Source organism: Hemiscyllium ocellatum, chromosome 8, assembly GCF_020745735.1.
Source record: "Hemiscyllium ocellatum isolate sHemOce1 chromosome 8, sHemOce1.pat.X.cur, whole genome shotgun sequence".
In the NCBI taxonomy this organism is placed as follows: Eukaryota; Metazoa; Chordata; class Chondrichthyes; order Orectolobiformes; family Hemiscylliidae; genus Hemiscyllium; species Hemiscyllium ocellatum.
Genome location: NC_083408.1, coordinates 112,702,141 through 112,730,138, shown reverse-complemented (window position 1 = coordinate 112,730,138; position 27,998 = coordinate 112,702,141). Strand labels below are relative to the sequence as shown.

At 40.9% G+C, this 27,998-nt stretch overlaps 1 protein-coding gene across 4 annotated transcripts in view; it reads left to right on the top strand.

Annotated features, from left to right (window-relative positions):
- The window catches only part of dicer1 (dicer 1, ribonuclease type III), a 179,553-nt gene that overhangs the window by 40,931 nt on the left and 110,624 nt on the right, over positions 1-27,998 (top strand). For all 4 annotated transcript variants that reach the window (XM_060829478.1, XM_060829479.1, XM_060829480.1 and 1 more), the window contains exons 2-3: positions 6,544-6,604; positions 11,466-11,564. The gene's annotated coding sequence lies outside the window, so the exon portion shown is untranslated. The remainder of the gene's footprint in view (positions 1-6,543; positions 6,605-11,465; positions 11,565-27,998) is intronic.

Here is a 27,998-nt window from a genome sequence, read left to right as displayed (position 1 = left end):
TGCTGCCTCCGAGCACCAGGGACTCGGGTTCGATCCCAGCCTCGGACGACTGTCCGTGTGGAGTTTGCACATCGCCAGTTTCCTCCCACAATACCAGGTTAGGTGAGTTGGGCATGCTAAGTTACGCATAATGTTCATGGATGTGTCGGGTCGGTATCATTAGGGGAATGGCTTTGGGAAGGTTACTCTTCGGAGGGTCGGTGTGGACGCGCAGGGCCAAATGGCCTGTTTCCACACTCCAGGAATTCTAAATGGGTGGCAAGGTGGCTCAGTGGTTAGCACTGCTGCCACACAGTGCCAGGGGCCCGGGTTCAATTCCAGCCTCTGGTTACTGTGCAAACTCCACACAGACATTCTCCCCGTGTCTGCATGGGTTTCCTCCGGGTACTCTGGTTTCCTCCCACAGTCCAAAGATATGTGCAGGTTAGGTGAATTGATCATGCTAAGTTGCCTGTAGAGTTAGGAGAAAGTGAGGACTGCAGATGCTGGAGATGAGAGCTGAAAATGTGCTGCTGGAAAAGCGCAGCAGGTCAGGCAGCATCCAAGGAGCAGGAGAATCGACATTTCGGGCAAGAGCCCTTCTTCAGGAATGGAGAATTAGGTGCATTAGTTAGGGGGAATGGGTCTGGGTGGGTTACTCTTCAGCAGGTCGGTGTGGACTAGTTTGGCTGAAGGGCCAGTTGCACACTGTAGGAAATTTAATCTAATCTAAAATAAAATAATTCTTTCCAGTTATTTGGGAAATGGAGAGTTAAAAGTGCAGCTTTAGGACCAGCTGAATGAAGGCAACTTTTGTGTCTAATACTGGGTTGGGTCTAGAGGTAAGCATAAGATTACTATTTGTGTGGGGAAAATGTTTCAAAGTGAGATCGCAATCCTGTCAAAATCACAGCTTCAATTACTTATTTTACTGGCTGAATTTGAAGTCGGCATCAACTATTCCAATGATTTTTGCCACCAGCTTTCCTGGAAGGATAGGCAAGCAAGCAAATAGTCATCGAGATGTACAGCATGGAAGCAGGCACCTTGGTGCAACTCTTATATGCCAATCAGATATCTTAAACAAATCTAGTCTCATTTGCCAGCATTTTACTCATGTCCCTCTAAACCCTTCCTATTCATATACCCATTCAGATGCTCTTTTAAATGCTGTAATTGTACCAGCCTCCACCACTTCCTTTAGCAGCTCATTGCATACATGCAGCATGATGAAGTTACCCATTAGGTCCCTTTTAAATTTTTCCCCTCTCTCCTTAAATCTATGCCCTCTAGGTTTGGACTCTCACTCCAGGGAAAAGACCTTGTCTATTTACCCTATCCATGCCCCTCATGATTTGATAAACTTCTGAGGTCACCCCTGGGAGAAAATGAGGACTGGAGATCAGAGTCGGTGTGGCGCTGGAAAGGCATGGCAGGTGAGACAGCATCCGAGGACCTGGAGATTGAAGGGCTTGTGCCCAAAACATCAACTCTTCTCCTCTGATGCTGCCTGAGCTGCTGTGCCTTTCCAGCACCACACGTTTCTACTCTAATGTCACCCCTCCAGAGGTCTAGGGAAAATTATCCCTGTCTACTTAGCCTCTCCCTGTAGCTCAAACCTGGCAACATCCTCCATAAATCTTTCCTGATTCCTTTCAAGTTTCACAACATCCTTATAGCAGGGAGACCAGATTGCACATGTATTCCAATAGTGGCCTAATCAATGTCCTTAACAGCTGCAACATGACCTCCCAACTCCTATACTTCATGCACTGACCATTAGAGGCATGATGTGGAGGTGCTGGTGTTGGACTAGGGTGTACCAAGTGAAAAAATCTCTCAACACCAGGTTATGGCCTAACAGGTACAATTTTTCAGAGCTCTGCTCCTTCGTCAGGTAGCTAATGGGACAGTGTTATACAACTTTTGAACAAGTATTGAACAAGCTGTTAAGAGTGCTGTTAAGTCTTTAATCACTTAGAATAGGGATGCAGGTTTCAAGTGATTAATATATAAATCCCAAAACTACTTTCAAGTCAGTCCCGAGGTAACTTGAGGTTTTAATTTTTAAAGAAATGACATCTCAGCTCAGACAATGCATTAAAGATGTCAGGTTAGAGTCTGTCTGGATCCCAACCTTGAGTCAGAGTGATTCTATTTCCAAAGTAGGAATTTATAAAATTGTCACATGGACTGACTGCTGATACATTTTATTTTGTTCATAAGGCACACAATATATCTGCAAATACAAATATGCAAATAGACTTGTGTGTATGGGCATGCATGTGTATGTGAGGGTGCGTGCGCGTGAGTATGACTGAGTATATGCCTGTGAGAGGGTGCCCACGAGTGGGAATGTGGGTGCGTGTGTATGAGGAAAGTCTGTGTGCATTTTTTGAACAAATAACTCAATCTGTAGGCAGTCAGTCCATGTGACATTTTATAATAGAACCATTGGAAGTATTTGGAAATAGAACCAGTCTGACTTAAGGTTGGGACACAGGCAGACTGGAACCCCTCACCTGTAATGCATTGTCTGAGCTGAGATGTCATGTTTTGACAAATAAAACCTTAAGTTATCTCAGAAGTGTGACTTGAAAGAAGTTCTGGGATTTATATATTAATCACTCAACTCTCAGCCCCATTCTAAGTGATTAAAGACTTAACAGTATTTGTAAGTTTGTTCAATATGTCACATTAGTTTTATGACACTTTGATCTTTTACTATATATTCTATGTCCTATGATTCTCTCCACTAGCTACCTGACGAAGGAGCATCACTTCGAAAGCTTGTACTTACAAATAAAGCTTGTGTTCTGTGATTTTTAACAATAAAGGCAAGTAGACCAACGACTGCCTTCACTATCCAGTCTACCTGCAATTCCATTTTCAAGGAACTATGAACCAGTGCTCTAGGGGTCTGTGTTCAGCAATACTCCCTAAGCTCTTACCATTAAGTATATAAGTATTGCCCTGATTTGCCTTTCTAAAATGCAGCACTTCACATTTATCTAAATTTAAGCTCCATCTGCCACTCCTTGGACCATTTGCTCATCTGATCAAGATCCTGTTGTACTCTGTGGTAACTTTCTTCACTGTCCACTACACCTCCAATTTTGGTGTCATCTGCAAATTTACTAACCATATCTCCTATGTTCACATCCAAATCACTTCTATCAATGATGAAAGCAGTGGACCCAGCACCAATCCTTGCTGTATACTGCTGGTCACAGGCCTCCAGTCTGAAAAGCACCCACCACCACCACCCATTGAATTCTATGTTTTGAGTCAGTTCTGTATCCAAATAGCTAGTTCTCCCTGTATTTGTGTGCTGTAATCTTGCTAATCAGTCTACCACAAGGAACCTTGAGATAGTTTCAACTTAAATATTGATATGAAATATTGGAAAAGATTAAATTAAAATGGACTGCAGATGTTCGAAATCTGAAATCTGTCAACTTCTAGAAGAAGAAAGCAGAGTTCATGTTTGCATCCAGTGACCCTGACTCCAGTCCTGAAAAATGGTCACTGGACCTGAAATGTTAACTCTTCTTCCTCTCCTCAGATGCTGCCAGAACCACAGTTTCTCTAGCAAATTCCATTTTTGTGTTGGAAGAGGTTAAACTGAAAGCACAGTTTGAGCGTGAGGAAAAACTGAATGGAAAGAAAACAATAATTGCTAAATTTGTTTGTAATGGTATTTAGCATTACAGATTGACTTTAATCCTATACTCTTAACTGTTCTGATGTTTTAGTTTGATTACTGAGTTTATTTGTGTCACAATGTTTGAGTTGACAGGTTAAAATATTGCTTGGTTTAGGAGGCTAGAAACCTTTTTCCTTTGAACCAATCAGAAGTCTAAAATTAAACTTCTATCATTGATGTTTGGGGCCTAACATAAACTAATTTATGCACAACAATTTAAACATTTTCAAATAAAGCACCATGCATTAATAGGTAGTTTCAGTGTAAAGTTAAGATATTTGGTGTTACGTATGAATCTACAGGTGAAAAGGTAAGGGATAAGTCATTTAACTCCTCAAACTACTTCTGTCATTCAGTAAGTTTAAAGATCTGATTCTGGCCTCAACTCCATATTAATAAATCTGTTTTAACAATATTCAGTGAATCTGCCTCCATTGCTGTCTCTGGAAGGGAACTCAAAGCCTCTCCCATGGATCGCATTGCGTACTTAAATGGAAATTTCCCCCCTTTTTTTAAACTGTATTTCCTCTTTCCAGTCTCTACCACAAGGCAAAGCATTCTTTCCATGTCCAGTCTCTCAAATCCTCTTGAAACCTTGTACGTTGAAAAAGGTTACCCCTCATTCTTCTAAATCCCAATATATAAAGGTTCAGCCAGTCTAACTTTTTCCTTGTAAGATAACCTGCTTATCTCCAGTAGCAATTGAGTGAATCCTTTCTAGATTGCTTCCAATGAGTCTATATCATTCCTTAAATAAGGAATCCAAACTGTACACAATATCCCAGTTGTTGACCTATAGAAAACATCTCTACTTTCAATATTCCATTCCTAGGCAGTAAATAGCAAATTTCCATTTCCTTCTAATCACTTGCTGTACCTGCGTATAATTTTGATTCATGCACCAGGGTACCCAGATCCCACTGTACTTCAGAGGTATGTGGTCTTTTTCTGTTTAAATAAGATGCTGAATTCCTGAACCTGCCAAAGGGAAAGTTCATATTTTCCTATGCTTTTTCCAACCCTGGTGTTGCTTTCCAAATAAAAGCAAATTACTGCGGATGCTGGAATCTGAAACCAAAAGAGAAAATGCTGGAAAATCTCAGCAGGTCTGACACCATTTGTAAGGAGTGAAAAGAGCTGACATTTCGAATCTAAGGGTCAGTTAGACTCGCAACTTGAGCTCTTTTCTCTCCTTACAGATGCTGCCAGACCTGAGATTTTCCAGCATTTTCTCTTTTGGTTGCTTTCCAAATGTTCTGATATCCAATCTTTTACAGTAGACCAGAGTATTTCCCCACAACTGATGTTAGTCTAACTGGTCTGTAATTCTCTTATTCTCATTTCCTCCCTTACAATGCAATGTGGTGTTACATTTGCTGCCCTCCAATGTGTTGAAACTGCTCCAGAGTCTGCAGAATTGTTGAAAGGTGACCAGTGCATCCAATATTTCCAGGACCACTTCCTCTAGTACTTCAGGATATGGATTATCAACTTCTGGTCATTTGTTAGCCTTTAAATTCCCCAGTGCTATTTTCTTCTTAGTTCTGATTTTCTTCTGTCCAAAACACTTGCTTGGCTTCCTCTCCATTCTGGGAGGCTCTTTGTGCCTTCATTTCTGAAGACAAAGAAGAACTAAACACGTATTTTGGTTATTTGTTTCCCATTATACTTCCCTCAACTTCTGTCTGAAAGGGACCTACATCTGTCTTTCCTAATCTTTTTCTCTTCACTAATTTAAGCTTTTACCACAAGCTTCTATGTTCCTTGCAATTTCTCTCTCTGTCACTCTCTTTCAACATAGAACAGTACAGCACAGAACAGGCCCTTCAGCCCACGATGTTGTGCTGACCATTGATCCTCACTTAAGGTAAATCTAATGTACAAACCATCAAATTTCTGCGACCATGTGTATGTCCAACAGTCTCTTAAATATCCCCAATGACTTCGCTTCCACAACTGCTGCAGGCAACGCATTCCATGCTCCCACAACTCTCTGCATAAAGAACCTGCCTCTGACATCCTCTCTATATTTTCAGCCAAATAGCTTAAAACTATGACCCCTCGTGTTAACAATTTCTGCCCTGGGAAAAAGTCTCTGGCTATCAACTCTATCTATGCCTCTCATTATCTTGTACACCTCAATTAGGTCCCCTCTCTTCCTCCTTTTTTTTCCAGTGAGAAAACTCTGAGCTCAGACAACCTCTCTTCGTAAGATAAGCCCTCCATTCCAGGCAGCATCTTGGTAAACCTCCTCTGAACCCTCTCCAAAGCATCCACATCTTTCCTATAATAGGGCGACCAGAACTGGACGCAGTGTTCCAAGTGCAGTCTAACCAAAGTTTTATGGAGCTGCAACAAGATCTCACTGCTCTTAAACTCAATCCCCCTGTTAATGAAAGCCAAAACACCATATGCTTCTCTTAACAACCTTGTCCTCCTGGGTGGCAATTTTAAGGGATCTATGTGCCTGCACACCAAGATCCTGCTGTTCCTCCACACTTTTACCCCTCTTTTTAGCAAACTATATGGCCTCTTTTACTGAATTTTAAAAATGCTGTCAGTCCTCAGGCTTGATGCTTTTTCTGGCAATTCTATGTCTCCTTTTTGTACCTAATACTATCCTGAATTTCTTTTGTAAGCCACAGTTGAGACACTTTCCCATTTGTTTTTTTTAACCGGGCAGGCTTGAAAATATGAATGACCTACCCTTAGGTTCTTCCTTGTGTCATCAAAAGCTGCCTTTGTCCAGCTGGCAAATGTGATAACTTGGCTCCGAAGCATGTTTTGCATGTTCTGAAGAAATAGCGTCAAGACTGCTCTTCTTTGGGATGAATAACTTTTTATTTTAATTTTCTTAGGCTGTTCCTGCTCAAAGAAACTCTGCCTTGGACTCAAACCAGCAAAGCATCAGTGTTCGAGGTATGTTGATGCTGACAATATATTAACTTGAGGTTTAAATTCTGTTGTTGGCCTTTGAAATATGAGTTGGTCTGAAATGTGTACGTTATTGAGTGGTGAATCACCCAAGACTACTATTCCAGTTATGAACTTGGGAATATAAAAGATCAGAAGCAGAGGCAGCCTATTCAGCCCCTCTAGTTTGCTCTTCCATTGTCTGTGATTGTGGCTGATCTGATCATTCTCCGCTTCACTTTCCTGACATTTCCCCGTAACCTTTAAATCTCTTGATAATTAAAATGCGGTCTGTCTCAGTATTGAATGTACTTATTGACCCAACCTCAACAGCTGTCAGTATTTCATAAATTCACTACCTTCCTAGAAATTCCTCTTTTCTGTCTAAATGGGCTACTCATTCTGATTCTACTCTCTGGTCCTAGACTCTCCCAGAAGGGGATATCAGCCTCTCTACATTTAGCCTGTCAAGTCCTCTAAGCATCTTAATAAATTTGAAAGAACTGCAGATGCTGTAAATCTGAAACAAAATCAGAAATGGCTGGAAAAGCTCAGCCTGCCTGGCAGCATCTGTGAAGAGAAATCTGAGTTAATGATTTCAAATAAATGTACCTGTTGGAAAACCCCTTAGTATCCTACCTAATCTTTCTTCACAGCTGCTATTCTCAAGCTCTGGCAGCATTTTTGTTAATCTCCTGCATGCACTTTCCAGAGTCCTTACTGTAATCTGCCCAGAACTACAGAGTTCATTTTATACAGTTCAAACATTATGTCCCTGCTTTTGTATTGTCATGAAGGTGTTTTGCATTTAATTTTGCTTAGAGGACTTGAGTTTTGAAAGTTTGTGGAGACAGGAATCCAGTTGGCAAGTTTCATTGATAAATCTGGTGTACTTTCTTTAAAAGTAGTCATGAAAGTTCACTATGATCAGAGGAAACCTTAATTGAAAAAAAATCCAGTAGATCACATGACTGACTCCTTGCTTTGTTGTGGATCTCTATTGGGACTGTTTTGAAGAGTTTCTGTGTTAAAGTATTTTGATTTATCAGGTTACCTAGAGGAAAGCTTACTAAGAACAAGCTGCCAACTCTCATTCCTCTTGTTGAGTTCAGGGTGAAACTTATTTCTTTCTGTTCAAAGAATGATTGGAAAGAATGTGTTTCCTGAGCAACTTGTGTTTGCTAGACATCAGAGGGTGTAAGATTTCTGATCTGACCACATCAGTCAGAACAACAGACTCAGGAATGTCAAACTCTTTATCCATTAACCTTTTAAGGATAACCCATTGGCCAACATTTTTTTTCAGAAAGCCAAATTGCAGAGGTTTTCTCTCTCCCCAGGAAAAGGGAAAATGTGCACATCTGTATGTGCGTGTGTCTTGGGGGAAATGTTTAAATGGATAGGATTTGGGAGGTTATGTTGCAGCTGTACAGGACATTTGATAGGCCATTTTCTGAATACTGCATGCAGTTCTGGTCTCCCTGCTATAGAAAAGATGTTGTGAAAGGGTGCAGAAAAGGTTTGAGGATATTGCCAGGGTTGGAGGATTTGGTCTAAGGAGAGAGGCTGAATAGACTGGGGCGATTTTCCCTGGAGTGTTGGATGGTGATGGGGGGGGGGGGGGGGGGGGGGGGGGGACCATTTAGATGCTCATAAAGTCATGAGCATGGATAGATAAATAGTCAAGATCTTCGCCTCAAGTTGGCAGAGTCCAAAGCCAGAGGGCATAGGTTAAAGGTGAGAAGGGAGAGAGTTAAAAGGGATCTGGGAGGCAACTTGTTCTTGCAGAGTGGTGCATGTGTGGAATGAGGTACCAGTAAAAGTAGTGGAGACTGGTACAATTACAGTACTTTAAAAGGCACCTGGATTGGCACATGAATAGGAAGGGTTTAGAGAGATATGGTGGCAAATGGGACAAGATTAATTCGGATATCTGGTCAGCATAGATGAGTTGGACTGAAGGGTCTATTTCTGTGCTGTATATCTCTATGACTCTGTGTTTATACTTTTACATTACTGACTGGTTAACATACACAATCATTGTTAGTTAAGGAAAATTATTGAATAATAAGCCATTAATTGTGTTATCAAGAAATCTGGTTGACAGATCCTGGTTACCAGATTTTCTTTGTTTAAAACTTGTTCTATAGTTCTGTATTTAATTTGTCACTTTATATTGTGTAGAATTGTATTGTGTTGAACATAGGAAACAAACATGCAAAAGGTAGGCCATTCTGCCCCTTTGCCATTCAGTAACATTGTGACTGATCAGTTTGTTTCAAATTCCACATTCCGATTTTCCTCCATTAACCTATCCAAACGTATGAAGTGGGAGCTGTGGAACTGAAGTGACAGTGCCCTCCTCCAACCTCAGTCATAACAATATTCTATACCTTGTTCAATAAAGGAAACCATTCCATATGCTTTATATATCAACTTATTCACATATCCTGCAGACATCGGTAACTTGTGTGGCTAGGCACTCCATTCATTTTTGGCATTATCCTGACTAATTCTGTCTTCCCTTACTTTTAAGTCCTTCAAATGCTTTACTTTTTGCCCATTCATCCAAGCCATTGCCATCACTCCAGAGACAATATCTATCCTCTTTGCTATAAACTGTATAGCCAGTTTTTGTGTCCTCTTCAAATTTCCCAATGAAAATGACACATTTAAGTCCATATTATTAATAAATATGCCAACAGCAAGGGCCCATACACCAAGCTCTGTGGAACATCACCCATTATCCATTTCCCTTTGTTTCCTGTTGCTAAATTACAGGATTTCACTTTTTTGATCACTATCCGATGTGGGACCTTGTCAAATACCTTGCTAAGATCCACATAGACAACGTTGCATTAGTCTACAAGTCCTCCTGTACTTGCTCAAAATATTCAATTAAATTACTAAGACAGAACTCTTCCCTTAAGAAAAATCATGTTGATGATCCCTGGCCCCTTTGCCTTTCTAAATGACAGCTTATCTTATCTCTCCAGATTTCACTTTCCAATAATCTGCCCTTTACTGAAGTCTGACCCACCAGCCGTATCCCTTTCACCCTTTTGAAATGATGGTAGACATTTGAAGACTTTTTGATTCTGTGATATCTTGCCTATATCTAATGAAGATCAGAGAATTATCCTTGGAGTATTTACTATTAATCTCTACCTACTATTAATCCTCCCTCGCTTCCTTTAATGTCCAGGGATAAATTCCATCTAGCCCTCGCTGTAGAACCCAATATTTTGCACTCTTTTAATGAGAATGTCTGCATCATATCTCTCCTTGGTGAAGACAGGAACAAAATATTCACTTACTTACTTTGTGTCATAACACGTTATCTTTTGCATTTCGTTTAAAAAGTCCTTCCATTTTCTTAGTCATTCCATTTCTCTTAATGTACTGCTAAAATGTGTTTGAGTTTTCCTTGATTTTACCTGATTTTGTTTTCATATCCTTTGCTTTTCCAGTTTCTTTTCTCTACACCCCTTTCTATACTCTCGTCTTTCTACAGGATTAAGCCTTGTGTGACTGTTTTAAGCTTCTGTTTTGTCCTGTTGTATGTGCTTCTGGATTACAAAGAGGCAATAGGTTTGGTAGTACCACTCTTTCTCTTTGTAGGAATGTGTCTACACTGTGCCTGTTGAACCTCACTTTGAAAGTCTGCCATTGATTGTCAGCAATTTGCCATCCAGTAGGTCTACCCAATCCACTTTTGGTCACCTTTCTGCTTTGTTTTAAAAAATCTTCTCCAATCTAGATCTGTTATGTTTGTTCTTTTCCATAATAATGCTAAGTTTAATTGAATTGTGGTCACTATGTCTGAAATGATCCTCCACTTCAACTTCTCCAACTTCATCTTCTTAAGACTATGTTTAGGATTATGTCCCCTCCCATTGGGCTTGTTAAGTGCTGGGTGAAAAGTTCCCTTGCATGCCGTTCAAAAGTTTTGTGGCCTCTGCACTTTGTCTGTATCCCACTAGATATCCTACAAATTCGTGCTGGCTCTCCTTAATAAACTCAAACCTCTAAATGTACCCATTGAAATTCACCCAATTACTCATAAATCCTTGCATACTGTTGATGTTAAGCTGACCAACCTGTAATTGTTATTATGAATGGTGTCTCGTTTATCACGATCTAATCCCCTGACATCTTTGCTCTGTCTAGGGAAAGGTGAAAGATTATGGCCAGCACTTTTGCCATCTTCATTCCAGCTTAAGTTAATAACTTGTGATGTACACCACCTGGACCACTACCCACTCTAGCGTAGTGAGGCTTTCCAGTGCAACTTTTCTTCGTAAAGACATCGTACTGTGGATGCTGGAAATCTGAAGTAAAAACAAACCTGCTGGAGAAACTCAGCAGGGTTGGCAGAATCTGTGATGAGAGAAGCTAAGTTAATGTTTGGAGTCTCATATGGCTTTTCTTTCACAACTCCAGATCCTTCTTTGGAACTGATGTTCGACTCAAACCAACTCTGCTTGTCTCTCCACAGATGCTGCAAGATGTGCTGAATTTCTTCAGTATTTTAGACTTTTATTATACTTTTTCATTTTGTTGCACTCTCCCTTTGGGCATGTCACCTCTTGGAAACATATGGTTAGATGTGAAGTTCTGGAAACTGGTCGTGTGGTGTGCAGGAAGAAAGTTTCCCCATGTCTTGTAACTATTTTTTTGAAGTGAAACCTTTAAAACAGTTTTACATTTTTTGTAGCCCCTGCAGGTGACAAAAACATACTTTGGAAAACTGAAAATTGTTTGGTTTACTTAGTATATGATTTTGTAGCATGCGTTATTTATCATTCACTTTTAGTTTTCCTTTACCACCTCCTAATCTTATATTTTCTTTTCCCCATCAAATCAGGAATTGAAGCTGAAGCAATGATGTGATTACGTCAAGGTTACAGATCTCACAATGCTTACATTTAATACAAACAGGACAAATGTAGACATCTTTGAAACTGTAAGTCATTGGTAAAATATCAAAAGTTTTAAAAGAACATAATTTAACACCTCATTATTCAGCTTATTTAATACCGTGCTTTCTTATTATGAGCCTAGTTCACCATGCTGCTAAAAATTGGGCAGTTATCATAAACTCTTGAGTATAACGGGAGGATCTCCTGACAAGAGAGCCGAAGTAAATAGTTCACCAAGAGCAGATTCAAGTTTTGAAATAGCACCAAAACTGTTTGGTAAACTAACCGAATATATATTATGCTTTGTTCAGATTATGGAAGAATGGCAAGTGGGCTGCACTTTGACACTTGAGGACCTTTATCAAAACAGAAAATAAGAGCAGGAATGGCCATACTGCTCTTTGAACCTCTTCACTATTCAGTATGGTCATGGCTGATCATCCAATTCAATACCCTGTTCCTGCTTTCTCTTCACACCCTTTAATCATCTAACTGCTTGAAAACATTGTGTTTTGGCCTTGATCACTGTCTGAGGCAGAGAATTCCACAGGCTCCCCACTATCTAAGTGCAGAAATTTCTCAGCTTGGTCCTAGATGCCCTATCATGTATTCATACCTTTACTCCACATCATCAGGAACATCCTTCTTGCATTTACCCTGTCTAGTATCATTATAATTTTATAAACTTCTTTGAGATTCTTCCCCTGTCTCATTCTTATGAACATTCCCATCCAACACAGTCTCTCTTCCTATGTCAGTCTGTCATCTCGAGTCAATCTCGTAAACCTTTGCACTTCCTCCGTAACCAGAACATCCTTTCTCAGATAAAGAGATCCAAACCGCATACAATTCTCCAGGTGCGGTCTTACCAAGATCCTGTAGAATTGCAGTAAGAAATCCTAGCTCCTATACTCTAATTCTCTTGTTATAAAGGCCAACATTCCATTTGCTGCCTTCATCGACTATTGCACCTGCATGCTTGCTTTTAACAACTGGTGGACAAGGACACCCAGGTCTCACAGCAGCTCCCCCTTTCCCAGTCTTATTACCATTCAGAAAATATGTCTTCCTGTTTTTGTTCCAAAATAGCCTCCATTTATTCACTTTATACTTTCTGTATTGTGCAGTTGCCCACTCTCACCAATTGTCCAACTTGCACTGAAGGATCTGTGGATCCTCCTCACAGTTCGCTTTCTTACCCAGCTTTCTGATCTGCAAACTTGAAGATATTACATTTAATTTCCTCCAAATCGTGAATCTATATTATGACAGCTGTGGTTCAAGCAGTAGTCTCTTTGGTACTCTATAGTCACTAACTGCCAGTTGGAAAGAGATCCTTTTGTTCTGTCTGCCAATCAGTTCTTTGTCATGTTATGCCCAACTCCCAATCGTATGTGCTTTAATTTTACATGCTAATCTCTTACGTTGTGCTTCATCAAAAGCCTTCTAAAACACCAAATACACCACATTTGCTGATTTGCCCTTATCAACTCTACTAGTTACACCCTCCAACTTCGAAGAGATTTGTGAAGCATGATTTTCTCTTCCATAAATCCATGCCGATTCTGCTCGATCCTGATACTTGGTTGGGAGCTGATCTATTGATTCACAGAAGAAATGAAATGGGAGTCTGTTAGATAAGGGGGCTAGAATTATAATAATAATGACAGGAAGTGCTTACAATCTGAACTAAATGAAGTCTTAATTATGCTAAGTTATAGTCCATTTTTAGGGACTGGATTTCAATTATTTTGTAAAAAAAAGTCAGATTCTTCCTCTGGATCAGTGACCTAATACAGTGCATATTAAAGAGCAGGTGACTAAGCCCCTGGAGTGTTAATGGAAAGTTGTTTACCACATGATGGGTTATGGCTGCTAAAGGAAATGGAAGCTTTTATTTCAATTCAATATAATGAACAATTATGTTTTAGCTTAGAAAACCCTGCAATCGACAGTTTTTAATTGCAGTTCAGGGGAACCTTACTGAGGTTAAAACTAAATCTGGTTTCTCTCCAAGAATTTTTTTTTTTGATAAGGCAGTTCTGGGCAAACGGTTACCTGAGGAGTAACGCCTAGTTTGTGAAAACTTCCAGACTGGGAATATTGGTTAGAAATCTTCAGGTTAATATAGGTTGGGAAGGCCTAAGCCCTGATCTATGGATATCGTGTCAGACGATTCCACAATTTGCAGGAAACAAACTTGTGAAAGATTTGATATCAGTAGTTTGGATTGAGATGTGTTACAGAATAGTATTGAGAAACATATTGAAACCTTGTTTTGCTGTGTTTTAAGATCTTTCTGACTGTATTTTATATTTAAGTAACTTGTTTATTTTATTAGTGTAACAAACCTCTGCATTGTTGTTGATGGAACTCTGTGTAGCTTTGTGTGACTGTTTCAGTGCCTAACTGCCACATTAATTAAAAAGTACACATGATCTTCCAAGATTGATTTTGTTCTGGGATCTGAATTGTCTGGTGGTACCTTTAGCTGAGATCCTAATATGCGTAACTCTTGACTCAGATTTGAAGTAATGGAATTTAAGAGGAATCTATGTCTCTTTGAAAGAAACTAGTATTACTGATATTCTGGACATTACATAGGAGTGTTGTGAAGCAGTTTATTGTATTGATTAGATTTTTAACATGTATTTGACTGTTACTAAGAATTTTCTGAGAGTATGGAACCCAGACCTGAGTGTTATCACTTGAAGATAAAGTAAAATGAGGAAATGGAAGCCACTCAAATATCAGAAATGAGGAAGCTCTCCATCTGTTAGTTCATTTCATTATTGTAATGAAATATTTAGAGGCTTACACATTCCAGTGACAGGTCACTGGGATAGAAGAATGAAAACACTATTTTTCTTGCCCAAAATTACATTTAAAAGGTGATTATGTTTTATCAGTTAGTGTCATACCTATCAATCAACACCAGCTTTCAAAGAACTGTATCAGAATCTAAATAAATTCTTGAGGAATTGCACCTAAAGAAAGGAATGGGTGTTTTTTTAAAACAATTTATAGACGTTTGAACAAGGTTTCCTAATACAGTGCCATTAAGAAAAGTGGCTGTGAAAATGGTAGTGGATAAGTTAATGCCGTTTTCTTTTACAATGTATGGATTGCCCAAAGAAATGCAATCAGATCAAGGTTCAAATTGTGTCATAAATATTCGGAGCACTGGAGGCCTGTGACCAGCAGTGTTCCACAGGTTTCGGTACTGGGTTTTGTTTTGCCATTTCTTGAAGTGGTTTGGATGAAAGTATAGGAAGCATGGTTGGTAAGTTTGCAAATGACTAAATTGGTGGTATAATGGACAGTGGAAAAGGTTATCTAAGGTTACAAAGAGATCTTGATCAATTGGGTCAATGGGCTGAGGAGTGGCAGATGGAGTTTAATTTGAATAAATGTGAGGTATTGCATTTTGGTTATGCAAACAAGGACATGTCATATAATGGTAGGGCTCTGGGTTGTGTTGTACACCTAGGCCTCCTGGAGTAGTATGTACTTCTGGTTGCCCTGTTATAGGAAAGCTATTATTAAGCTGGAGAGGGTTCAGAAGAGATTTACCAGGATGTTGCCAGGAATGGAAGAATTGAGCTATAAGGAGGGGCTTGATAGGCCAGCACTTGTTCCACTGGAGCATAGGAGGTTGAGGGATGACTTAGAGGTCTATAAAGTCATGAGGGGCATAAATCAGGTGAATGAAAAGGGCCTCTTCTCTGTAGTGGAGGAGTTTAAAAAGGGCGAATAACTACTTTTTCTCTGTGGTATGTGGAAAGAACTGCCAGAGGAAGTGGTGGATGCAGATACAGTTACAATGCTTAAGACATTTGCATAAGTAAATGAGTAGGAAAGATTTGGAGGGATATGGGCTAAGCGCAGGCAGATGGGACTAGTTTACTTTGGGAACATGGTTAGTGTGGACTGGTTGGACCAAAGGGTCTGTTTCCATGCTGTGTGACTCGAAATGATACATCTTACCACCTAGATCATCTGCTTATCAACAATCTCAAGGTGGTTTTTAGAAAGATGAAATGAAACTTCATTGATCATAGTCATGAATATATTTATAATAATTCCCTGATTACTGCTTATTATTAGGAATGCTCCTAATGAGTACACAGGATTCAGTTTTTTTGAAGAGATGTTTTGCCTGAGGGTGAAATAACAACTTAAATTTGTCATGGAGTTAGACAGCATGGAAACAGCCCTTCAGTCCAACTCCTACATACCGACCAAATAGCCGAGACAAATCCAGTCCCATTTGGCCCATATATCCTTCTAAACCCTTCCTATTCATATACTCATCCAGATGCCTTTCAAATGTTGTAATTATACCAGCCTCCTCCACTTCCTCTGGCAGTTCATTCCATACACACACCACCCTCTGTATGAAAAAGTTGCCCCTGAGGAAATAGGAATTAGTAAGAAAATAATGCTGTGGAAATTAATCAGTTCAAGGCTGACAAATCATCAGGGCCTGATAAACCTATATCCCAGAGAACTGAAGTAGCCCTGGAAATATTAGATACGTTGGCGGTCATCATTCAAACTTCTATAGTGCTGGAGTAATTCCTACACATTGAAGGGTGGCAAATGTAACCCAACTATTTTTTTTAAATGTTAAATTTTAACAGACCAATTAGCTAAATATTAGCAATGAGGGAAATGCTAAAGACTATCTTGAGAAAAAGGGCATGGTGATACAACATTTGGAAAGCATCAGTAGGATTGGACAAAGCCAGAATGCATTTATTAAAGGAAAATTGGCTTAACAACTCTTGGGAGTATTTCAAATGCACACTTCACATCTACCTTCACTCAAGGAGGATGTAAGTACAAAATTTAGGGAGAGGGGCAAAGAGCTATTTGAGTAGATTGACATAGGCAATTGAGGAGGTGTTGGAGGTTTTTGGCAGGCTTTCAAATGGGCAGATCCCTATGTCTGGATGAGCTGTATCCTGGCTGCTGTGGGTAAATTACAGGGGCTTAACCCAAATTTTAATTTCGCTCACCACAGGGCAGGTGCCAGAGTACTGGAGGACAACTAATGTGGTTCCACTTTTTCAGGAAGGGTGTTAGGGATAAAGAAGGGGATTACAGGTCAGTGAGTCTTGGAGGGAAAAAAATTGGAGAAGCTTCTGAAGAAGAGAATTAACCTCTACTTAGAGAGGCAAGGTTTAATCAGCATGGCTTTGTCAGAGGGAGGTGAAGCCTAACACATTGAATTTTTTTTCAGGAAATAATCAAGTCTGTAAAGGAAGGTAGTGCTATTGATGTAGTTTATATAGATTTCAGCAAAGCCTTTGACAAGGTTCCATATGGGAAACTGATAAAGGAAGATAAAAGCTTGTGCTATCCAGGGTAAATTGGTATGATGGATTCAAAATTCACTTAGTGGCAGGAGACAAAGGATGGTGGTAAAAGGTTGTTTGAGAGTCTGGAGGCCACTGTCCAGTTGCATCCCACGAGGATCAGTGCTGGGTTCCTTATTCTTCATAACATAAGGGTATGATGTAGATAAGAGTATTAGAGGGATGTGACGAGGAAGTGATAACGAAGTTTGCAGATGATGCAAAGATTGTCTGGCTGCTTAATAGTCAGGAAGAATGTCTTGGGTTACAAGATGATGGGCAGATATGTGGCAGTTGAACCCTGATAAGGATGAGGTGTTGCAGTTTGGAAGAAGTAACAACATTGCTGGAATAAGCAATGAATGACAGGACCTGAAGAAGCTCAGATGTACTGGGGGTTCTTGAGCTGCTTGTCAACAGATCCCTGAAGACAGCAGGTAGGTTTATAGGGTACAAAAGCAGAAATTGCTGGAAAATCTCAGCAGAACTCTCAGCATCTGTGGAGAGAAAGCAGTGCTAACGTTAATCAAGTCCAGTGACCCTTCTTCGGAACTTTGGGCCACTGGACTCAAAAGGGGGCATAGTTTAAGGAGGAAGGAAGGAGGTTCTGAGGAAAAGAATTTCACCCAAAAGGTGATGGATCTAGAATGCACTTCCTGGGAAAGTGGTTGAAGGCTGAGCCCTCATTCAATGTGTTGTAGTATGGGACTAGTTTAGATAGGTCAGCACATACTCAAAGGCCTCTTCTGAGCTGTATGACTCTAACTCTATTGTATGATTTCATCTTTCACTAATCCATCACCTTTTTCCGTTTTGTCTGTCATTGAAATGAGTATCTCACCTTGTGCCATTCGCTTGCCTTTTCCTTGTAATTCTTCACATTGTTCCTTTTCAAATGACTGTCTTATTCCTTAATTAATTCCTTTTATGGATTAAACCTGCTTTCCCTCTTTTCCCCCCCCCCCCCCCCCCCCCCCCCCTCCCCCACAAGAGCACTACATCTCAAACTGTGTTTCAGGCTCTCATCCCATGCTACTTCGAAAAGCTTTTCCTTGTGTCTCTTCCAAATTTGTATTGCACCTGTGGACTCATGATCTCAATCCTTTCATGAGGGGGATCATTTTCTCCCTATTTCTTCTGTCCCGATTTTGAATGTTTCAGTCAGATCTTCTCACAGCCATCCCTGAGAAGAATAGTTCCAGCTTCTCCAATCTATCTTAACTAAAATTCTTCATTCCTGGAATCAGTCTTGTAAAACACTGCTCTCTGAAGAAGGGTCACTGCTTCAGACGCTTCCTGAAGTGCAGGCTTAGAACTGGCCAAACTACTCCAGCTGAGGCTGAATTAGTGTCTTTACATAATTTTAACAAAAGCTCCTTGCTCTTGTGCTGTGCCACTATTAATAAAGCCTAGGATACTTTGTACTTTATTAATTGCTCTCAATATATTTTGCCACCTTTTTAATGACTTATGCACCAAGATCACTCCTCTTCTGTATTTCCTTTAGAGTTGCACCATTTATTTTATATTGTCTGTCTGTTCTTCTATTAAAATGTATAACTTCACATTTCTCCACATTGAACTTAGATTAGATGATTATATTCCCTACAGTATGGAAACAGGCCCTTTGGCTCAACAAGTCCACACCGAAACTCCAAAGAGTAACCCACCCAAACCCATTTCCCTCTGACTAATACACCTAACACTGGGTAATTTAACATATCCAATTCACCTGACCTGTACATCTTTGGACTGTGGGGGGAAACCCATGCAGACACAGGGAGAATGTGTAAACTCCACACAGACAGTTGCCCGAGGCTGGAATCGAACCTGGGGACCCTGGTGCTGTGAGGCTCAGTGCTAACCACTGAGCAACAGTGCTGCCCTGATCTGCCATAAATCTGCCCACTCCACCAACTAGTCCATACTGTTCTGAAGTTTCACATCATCCTCCTTACCAAATAAAATACTAGTAATAAAAATACTAATGCTGATAAATCGGACTAAAACTACAGTGTTGTGTGTACGACTCCTGTTTTTTTTAAAAGGTAGGTCAAAACAAGGACTGCAGATGCTGGAAACCAGATTCCAGATTAGCTTTTGCCCGAAATGTCGATTTTCCTGCTCCTTGGTTGCTGCCTGAACTGCTGTGCTTTTCCAGCGCCACTCTAATCTATAACCTGGTTTTTTAAGTCAGTAGTTGGGCATCTTGCTCCTTCTTGGCCATTGCGTCCAGTGGTGGGACTTGAGCATGGACCTCTAGCCCAGAAGTGGGGAGACTACCATTGTACCACACAGCCTGAAATGATACTGTTGCAGGTCCACAAGTACCATTGCAGGGGATGTTTAAATGTCACCACTGAGAGACTTGGATCGATGAGAACAGTAATTAGCACCAACTCAACAAGTATTTTCACCGAATTGACAGATAACTGGTACTACCAGATTAGCCCTCTGTCAAATAAAGCGATCTAACTTTCTTGATGATTTAGGTTTATGTAACAATCTGACTCGATCATTATTTAATTTTAAAATGGCTTCTTATGCAAAAAGAAGCCAAATTTTTAGTACATAGGATCTGGGCCCACTGGGTTGACCAGCATTTATTGTCTGTCCCTAATTGCCCAGAGGACAGTTAAGGATCCAACCAGATTGCTGTGGGTCTGGAGTCTCTCATAAGAATGGCAGCCCTCCTTCCTCCAAATAACACCAGTGAACCAGATGAAGTTTTAGAGCATTCAACAGTGGTAATATTGCTGTTAGTCCAGCTTTCACTAGAGATTTTCATTGAATTCCAATTTCACCATCTACCATGGTGGGATTCGATATCATGTGCAGAGACATTAGCTGAGAGTCTGGATTTTTTGTCTTGTGTGTCTGTCTCTCTCTCTCTGTCTGTCTCTCTCTCTCTCTCTCTGTCTGTCTCTCTCTCTCTCTCTCTGTCTGTCTCTCTCTCTCTCTCTCTGTCTGTCTCTCTCTCTCTCTCTCTGTCTGTCTCTCTCTCTCTCTCTCTGTCTGTCTCTCTCTCTGTCTGTCTCTCTCTCTGTCTGTCTCTCTCTCTGTCTGTCTGTCTGTCTGTCTCTCTCTCTCTCTCTCTCTCTTTTTCCCCCCCACCCCCCCCTTTCTCTGTGACCATGTGCTACTTAAGTTAGCCACAGGTGGCGCACCCTTCCCTCATGACATTGCACTGTGCTGTAAAAGGAAAATACAGTCAACTGTGCCAGCATCTGTAGACAGCTTGAAGTGCAATTCACCATAGTTGGTCAGATAAGATTTCATTTGTTAGTTTTGTTATTATGGTGATGGTGGAAAACTGGAGGGATTCAAACAACAAATTCCAGGAAATATAGCTTTGGATTTGGGAAATGGCAGTCTGTCTGCTGCGCTGCATTAATATTTTTCTTTTTAAATTCTTTTCATTATTCCAATAATCTGGTTATCAAAACCAGATTAGAATAGTTTAGATGGATTCTAAAATTCAAGCTTTAGGATTTTTGTAATGAATGGACTCCTTAAATTAAGTATTCCTAACTAGGAGTGTATTTGCTATCAGTCCAAACCTTAATCACAATTTGTATCTGTCTCAGGACACACATGAATCTTGAGGAATGAGAAAATTTTGATTTTTAAGTTGATATTAAACCTTTTTCTTACATAATGAACTTTTTGTTCTAAAGTTCCAGGAAGGATCAAATTGGTTGCATGATGAAAATTAAACCGTAAAGCCAAGTCCTAATGAAGGATTAAACCCAAACAACAGCCTCTTATTTACTGTTTTATAGATGTAATCACAGCTTCAGCTTTTTTTTTTACATGAGATGTAGCCATTGCTGGAATTTGTTGCTCTAATTGCTTTTAAACTGAATTGTTTTACTAAGCCATTTTTAGAGGGCAGTTAAGAGCCAACAGCATTGCTTCTGGTTTGGAGTGACATGAACCTTCCTGAATAAAAGTTCATGATGGAAGAAAAGGATTAATATCAATGTTTTTTTTCTCTTAAATATCAACATTTTCTCACTTGCCTCAAGATTCATGTGTTCTACGATAGATATAAATCATGAAACTGTTTTGGATTGAATATTAAATACTTTCCTAGATAGGATTATTTCATTCAAATTTTCCATTCCTTGCAAAAATGCTGCTGAAGCTTGAATACTAGACCACAGAAAGATTGTGCATTTAATTCTAAATGACATTAAGCGAATCAAAAAAATGATAACTTTGAGGTATTTTCCCCCAGTACGTTATTAAGACATTGAGTCACAAGTGAAATCCCATATGACTAACTTGTAGTTGCCATTACTGAGATTAGATTTGTATTCCAGATTTATTAGTTGAATTTAAGTTCAACCATTTTTCATGAAGCCAAACACCTAGAAGTTAACCTGGGCCTCTTACAATTTGAGAGGATTAATTAACTGTTGATTAAAGTACCAAAGGTGTTTAACATAACTAATTAAAGGTACAGTAGAAATAGGGGCTTTTTGACTGGCGTCAGATTAAAGTGTGACTTGTTGGAGATGACATTACATTAGTTTATGGTTAGTACAATAAAGATATATCATTTGCACTGATGACTGAGATTTCAATGAATTGACACATTTCATTTAGAAAAGTTAGTTTGCATGCAGTGTTTAAAATTTGGACTGCATAGGTCTAAACCTGGGGACAGTGATGATTTCAACATAAATATGCGGATTGTTCTCTAAATCATTTAATTTGTTATTGGTTACTTGCAAAAATGCCAAGGTAGTTTCAGTTTAGTAAATACATTTACTAGTTCCACAAAACTTAACTTTAAAACAGCACCTGCTGTGGAATTTTATAAAATGGATTCCTGAACATCTAGTTATAACCTCAATGAGTTTATTTAGGTCCTTGCCTATGATGGAATGATCTTATTGAATCATACAGTAGAGAAGAGGTCCTTCAGCCCATTGAGTCTGTACTGCCAAACATATACTGCCTGCAATAGTCCCACTTTCCCACACTGACAACATGGCTCACTGCCTCTATTTCTGATGAAGGGCTTTTGCCCGAAACGTCAATTTTCCTGCTCCTCGGATGTTGCCTGACCTGCTGTGCTTTTCCAGCACCACTCTGATCTAAACTCTGGTTTCCAGCATCTGCAGTCCTCACTTCTGCCTAGTTGATTTTAACCTTACTGTGAATCCTCTTGCAAGGATGCTGGCCTTGAAGAAGAAGTTCTCCCCCTCGATCCACAAGAATTTGATTCTCTCTCTCGCTTGCTCTTTGCTACCCTCCCCTCTGTCCTACCACCTCCATCCCCACCCTCACTCACCAATTGTACTCTTCCTTCTCTCTTTCCTCTCCGCCCATATATCTCTCCACCCTGGAGGCTTCCTGCCTCTATTCCTGATGAAGGGCTTTTGCCCAAAACATTAATTCTCCTGCTACTTGGATGCTGCCTGACCTGCTGTGCTTTTTTTCCCTGCTCTCAGAACCTGTGCCATGACTGGTAAAGGCAAGCATCCTGTATTCCTTCATTAAAAATCAGGTTATAGTCCAACAGGTTTAATTGGAAGCACACTAGCTTTCGGAGCGACGCTCCTTCGTCAGGTGATTGTGGAGGGCTTGATCGTAACACAGAATTTATAGCAAAAATTTGCAGTGTAATGTAACTGAAATTATATATTGAAAAATTGATTGTTAAGCCTTTCATCTGTTAGAACACAGTCTCACTTTCATGTGTAAATCACAAAACCCTTTTTAAAGTTGCATTCTCGGGTTAACTGCTAACAATGGTGATAGCTAGACAATATGTTGAAGGTGTTAGCCCCCTGTGTTCTCTGTATGACCTGATGTTTAGATTGATTCTAATCTAATAAATGAGATAGCAGTGTTTTACATAAATACCTGCAGTTTTTGAGCTCAGTTCTACATGAATGTATGCAGTTTTTGAGCAACGTGCAATGTAACTGCAGTACATATTCACCACACAAAATTTGTGTGTGTGTGTAGGAGGTCTGAGGGGGTGCATGTGTGAGCGTGGAAGTGTGTGTGTCTATAAGAGTATATGTGGGTGTTTGTGTGTACCTCTGTCCGCGTGTATGTGTGTGTGTGTGTGTAGTGCAATGGTGATTACCTGTAATGTGACATGAACCCAAGGTCCCGGTTGAGACCCTCCCTATGGGTACCGAACTTAGCTATCAGCCTCTGCTCGGCCACTTTCCTCTACTGTCCTGGACCACTGAAGTGTTCCCCAAATGGGAGGGAACCCTCCTGTCTGTTGATTGTTGTGCGGTGTCCATTCATCCGTTGTAGCTTTTGCTCAGTTTCCCCAATGTACCATGCCGCCGGGCATCCTTGCCTGCAACGTATAAGATAGACAACATTGGCTGAGTCACATGAGTACCTGCCATGTACGAGGTGGGAGGTGTTCCCACGCTTAATAGTGGTATCTATGTCCACAATTTGGCACTTCTTGCAGCGTCCACCGTGACAGGGTTGTATGGAATTGTCCTGAGAGCCGGGCAGTTTGCTACGAACAATGATCTGTTTGAGGTTTGGCGGTTGTTTAAAGGCAAGTAGTGGGGAAGGTCTTGGTGAGGTGCTCATCCTCATTGATAGTGTGTTGCAGGTCACGAAGAACATGGCATAATTTTTCAGCCTCTGGGAAGTACTGAACAATGAAGGGTACCCTGTCAGTTGCAGCATGTGTCTGTCTCCTGAGGAGGTCATTACGGTTCCTTGCTGTGGCACGTCAGAACTGGTGGTCGATGAGTTGAGCATCGTACCCCGTTCTTGTGACGGCATCCTTGAGTACTTCCAGGTGTCCGTCACGTTCCTCCTCCTCTGAGCAGGTCTGGTGTATGTGTAGTGCTTGTCCATAGGGAATGGCTGTTTGTGGTAGAGCGTGGTGCTGAGGTGTCCATCCTTGACTGAGACGCACGTGTCCAAGAATGAGGCAGACAGTCGAGAGTAGTCCATGGTGAGTTTGATGATGGGATGAAACTCGTTGATGTCACTGTAGTTTTATCAGTGACTCCTCGCCATGGATCCAGAGGAAGAAATGTTGGCATATTGGCGTGCAAACTTGGTCCCCATGGCTATTCCGTGTGTCTGGATGAAGAACTGGTTGTCAAAGGTGAAGACGTTATGATTGAGGATAAAGCAGATGAGCTGTAGGATGGTGTTTGGAGATTGGCAGTTGTTAGTGTTGAGTACTGAGGCTGTTGCCGCGATGCCATCCTTGTGGGGGGTGCTGGTGTAGAGTGCGGAAATGTCCATTGTGACCAGGAATGTTCCCGGTACGACTGGTCTGTGGGTGCTGAGTTTTTGTAAGAAATCCGTAGTGTCGCGACAGAAGCTGGAGATCCCCTGTACAATAGGTTTCAAGATGCCTTCCACATAGCCAGAGAGATTCTCACATAAGGTTCCATTGCCCGACATATGGGACGTCCCGGTGTGTTGGCTTTGTGTACCTTTTGGAAGGCAGTAGAAGTCGCCTACACGAGAAGTACATGGGATGAGGGCGCGTAGGGAATTCTGAAGGACTGGATCCAAAGTTCTGATCAGTGTTTAATTCTCAGGTTTGGTCTTTGGTCAGATCAGCTGGTAGTTGCCTGTAGTGTTCCTGGTTGTTCCGTTGTCGGTACACTTCCTTGCAGTAATCGGTTCTATTCTGAATGACAATGGCTCCTCCTTTATCTGCTGGTTTGATGACAATGTTGTGATTGGTTTTGAGAGCCTGGATGGTATTGCGTTGTGAACGGGTGATGTTTTGCTCTACCTTGTGGGTACGGCTGATGAATCTGGCATTTATATATTACCTGACCGTTTGAGCATACATGTCAAGCCCAGGGCAGTGGCCCTCCGGTGGGGTCCATGTTGACACCTTCTTTGGTCGCTCTTCAGATCCCTGTGATGACTGTTCTAGTTCAGCAGTGGGCTCAGTGGGATCACTGCGAGCACCTTGAAAGAATTCCCGGAGTCTCAGTTGTCTGAACTCCTCTGTGTCTGCTGCCAGAACCAACGGGTCCATTTTGGTGGTGGGGCAGAAGTTGAGACCCCTATTCAGGACTTCAATCTCTTCCGGTCAAAGGATGTGGTCGGATAAGTTGACAATAGACTTCCCCGCAGTGATAATGTTGTCTACTGTGGTTCCAGGGCGGGCTTTGCTATGACTGGTAAGAATGCCAAGCTTCTCCAGTTTTTGTTCATGGTGTGCATGTACGTGGTGTAGTTTTGTCGCCTTGTCTGTTTGGCAATGTCGCGTAATTGTACTGCTGTATCCTGATTGCAGGCTGTGAGTGTGGACTCCATCTGAATTTCAAGGTTGTGGCGTCTGCTGTAGAGTTGATGCACAAGATGATGCAGAAGTTTAAGAGAAGCGGTGGCAAAGTCTCTCTGCGTAGTCTGCGTTGTAGGTCGACCTAAGTGGGTTCGTGATCCGTAATCCTTTCGGGATCTTTCCTGCTTGCCTGCATTCCTGTAGAAACTTGATGTCTGTGTCGATATGTGCAATCTTCTTGGCGGTTAGTGGTGTCGATAGTAGTCGTGATTTGGAGATGCCGGTGTTGGACTGAGGTGTACAACGTTAAAAATCACAACACCAGGTTAAATTGGAAGCACACTAGGTTTTGATGCGACGCTCCTTCATCAGGTGATTGTGGAGGGCTCGATCGTAACAGAATTTATAGCAAAAATTTGCAGTGTGATGTAACAAATAATATATTGAAAAATTGATTGTCTGTTAAGCCTTTCATGTGTTAGAATACAGTGGTAGTCTCACTTCTTTCATGTGTAAATCACAAAACCCTTCTTTTTAAAGTTGCATTCTCGGGTTAGCTGCTAACAATGGTGATAGCTAGACAATATGTTGAAGCTGTTAGCCCCCTGTGTTCTCTGTCTATGACCTGATGTTTAGATTGATTCTAATCTAATAAGTGTTCTATATAAATTCCTGCAGTTTTTGAGCTCAGAGTTCTACATGAATGTATGCAGTTTTTGTATTTCTTCATAACTACCCTATTAATCTGTCCTACTACTTTCAGGGATCTGGGGACAAGCATACTAAAATCCCTCTGTACCTCAGGTCTTCCTAATGTTTTGTCATTCATCAGGTCTGGTCTTGTTCCTTCAAAAGTATATCATCTCGCATTTTCAGGATTCACTTTCACCTGCCCATCTGGCCAATCTATTTATACCCTCCTGTAACCTAATACCTTGCTTTGCACCTGTCAACTACCTGGTCAATCTTTGTTATCCACAAACTAACTTATCATTTCCAAACCAGGGCAGCTCAGTGGTTAGCACTGCTGCCTCACAGCACCAGGGTCCCATGTTTGATTCCAGCCTCTACAAACTCCACACAGACAATCGCCATTCTACCCATATCTGCATGGGTTTCCTCCGGGTGCTCCGGTTTCCTTCCACAGTCCATAAGTGTGCAGGTTAGGTGGATTGGCCATGCTAAATTGCCCGTAGTGTTAGGTGCATCATTCAGAGTGAAATGGGCTTGGGTGGGTTGCTCTTTGGAGGGTCGGTGTGGACTGGTTGGGCCAAAGGACCTGTTTCCACACTAAGGAATCTAATCTAATCACCCCCTCTTAATTCTCTCCTATATTATTTGGGAATTTTACAAACAATAAGGTACTTAACACTGATCCTTGTGGTATGCCACTGTACACTGGGCTCAAGTTGCACAACAACCTTCTATCACCTGCTGTCTTGGGTCACTAAGTTGATTTTGCATCCAAGTTGCAAGTTACCCTGGATCCTGTGAAATTTTGTCTCCTTTATCAGTTTCCCATGTGGGGCCTTGTCAAAGGCTTTGCTGGAAATCTATACAAACGTCAATTCCCTTACCCTTATTCAAGCACTTAGTCATATCCTCAAAAAAATCCACCTCGTTTGTTAGGCATGATCTCCCTCTGGCAAAGCCACTCTGATTATCCCTGATTAAATCTTACCTCTGGCGATCTTTTTTTTTTGCCTTTTGCTGATTTGATTTTTTTTTTACAACAGTATCCCTACTATAGATGTTAGACTCGCTCGTCTATAGTTTCCTAATCTAACTCTGTCACCCTTCTCGTAAAGTTAGCTGACCACCAGTTCTCTGACACTTCCCAATGTTAATTCTTTTTCCTGAGATTCTTGCACACTACATGCAACTGCAACATGCCAACTTCTGTGAACAACAACCAAATTTCATAAAGCACAGTACAGTGCAAGCTTACTGGAAGAACCTTTAACACACCTGGCAGGGCTTACAGGGTTGCGGCAAAAGCTCTGTCTGAACAAAGGCAACAATCATTCCTTTATACAAAATCTTTACATCACAGTCAGTAATGCCCACAAGACAACCCCCAGCCATCCCCCACACAGTCACATGCTACTCAAGGCACACTGCAGTGATCACCTCCTCTCCAGAAACCATGTCATGCAAATCATCCCTTAATGGCCAGATCTGGTGTGAATTGTATTTTTTTTTAAAACTACAGGGAGTAGTTAAATTCCAAGTGTAATGTTATTATTGATTTCTGAATATGGGATGAAAATGGAAATAGGCTTTTGAATGGCAAGGAAATGGTCATGTAAATGGCTTTGGATAGGAGATGATAATGTAATTTCTTACAATTTTATCTGTAAGCCAGAGGCATCCCACCCTAGCCTCGGGACATCCAGTTTCCTGCAGGTCAGCAGGACAAGTTAACTTTTTTTAATATCATGCCTTTAATATCAAAATTTGTCTCAGGGCCTCTGCAATTTCCTTCTTCACCTATTGATTAAGTAAATTTTAACCTAGTAACAGGATTCTTAAGAAGTTGGCTAATTGGCCATTCTTCAAAATAGTGATCGAAAGATGGAAGTTTTTTTTAAATTTTAAATTGTTCATGGGATGGGTTGCACTGGCTGGGCCAGCATTTCTTGCCTATTCCTAGTTGCCCCGTTGTGCACTGAAGTCTATTTGGTGAAGGTACAACCAGTTCTGTTTAAAAAGGGGTTCAGATTTTAACTCAGTGTTAATATATTTCCATGTCAGGCTGGTGAATGGTTTGGAGGGGAACTTGCATATGGTGGTTTTTCCAAGTATCTTTTGACCTTGTTTTTCTAAATGGTGGTAGTTGCAGGTTTGGAAGGTGCTGTTTATGC